The following is a 1,070-nucleotide window of genomic DNA, read 5'->3' as shown; positions in this document are numbered from 1 at the left end:
CTTTTTTGGGAAGAATAGAGTATGTGATTGACTGTTTCAGGAAGTGGGAAAAGTTGAAATATATGTTGTGACCTGTGGAGAAGTGGGATGAGAATATATAGAAGGGTCTGAAGAAGGGTCATTGACCTGAAACGTTAACTCTGCTTCTCTCTCCACAGATGCTGCCAGACCTGATGAGTATTTCCAGCGTTTCTTGTTTTTATTTGAGATTTCCAGCATCTGCTGTATTTTCCTTTGATATTGATATTATATGAGAATAAATAGTGCACTCCTCTGATTTTAATTAGAACAACATCCGGCTCTGTAGCTTAGTTGGTTAAAGCACCTGTCTTGTAAACAGGAGATCCTGGGTTCAATTCCCAGCAGAGCCTTGTTTCTCATTTGTGATGTATAAGTTACCTTGTCAACCACTTCCATCTGTGTCTTCTGAGCTTTCAGTGAGAATTCAAATTATGTGATGGATTTTCGTCACAAGAGAAAACAGCCTTTGTGAAGAATGTGAGTTTGGAATGGCTGTTCCTCCTTGGACAGAAATTCAGTGCTGATATTTCAAAGGCAACTTCTTTGATACAAATTTGTTCACAGTTGCATTCAACCTGGAAAACAGCTCGACATTAATGTCACTGAAGGAAAGTGTGACTGCGTTGTATGTTTCAGAGTGTTTGTGTTGTTGTGTGTTGCTTGTGACTGAGACTGGGACGTGACGCAAGTGGGAGGGTTTATCTGAGGTTTGGAATATTTGTCAGTCAGGAACAAGAAAAATCAAAGGAACCAAATAAGAAAACCTATCTCTCATGTGGTTACCGAGAAACAGTGAGGAGATATTAAACGTTGTTCTTTTCAATACAGCAGTGTGAACATTGACCTTTCCTGCCTTTTATAAACAGTATTTGAAGTGTCTCGGTAACAATGTTCAGTGTTGATAAGAGTGGGGTCTGGGTGAGCAGCTGCTGAGTGTGACAGGGTCAGGACTGGATGCAGGAAGTACTCTGACAGTCTCTCTCTCTCTCTCGCTGATGGGTTTGAGTTGATTTTCAACTGGCAGCTGTTGGTGTTTCGATAAATCAAGT

General features: G+C 40.7%; 1 non-coding gene across 1 annotated transcript; it reads left to right on the top strand.

Annotated features, from left to right (window-relative positions):
• The first annotated feature begins 297 nt into the window (after positions 1-297).
• trnat-ugu (transfer RNA threonine (anticodon UGU)) lies at positions 298-371 on the top strand. The gene has a single exon. It is a non-coding gene; the product is annotated as a tRNA-Thr (tRNA).
• Positions 372-1,070: the final 699 nt, after the last annotated feature.

The sequence above is a fragment of the Heterodontus francisci genome, unplaced genomic scaffold, assembly GCF_036365525.1.
Source record: "Heterodontus francisci isolate sHetFra1 unplaced genomic scaffold, sHetFra1.hap1 HAP1_SCAFFOLD_61, whole genome shotgun sequence".
Taxonomy (NCBI): domain Eukaryota; kingdom Metazoa; phylum Chordata; class Chondrichthyes; order Heterodontiformes; family Heterodontidae; genus Heterodontus; species Heterodontus francisci.
The sequence above is the reverse complement of the archived record's forward strand: the minus strand, read 5'-3'. Positions and strand labels throughout refer to the sequence as shown.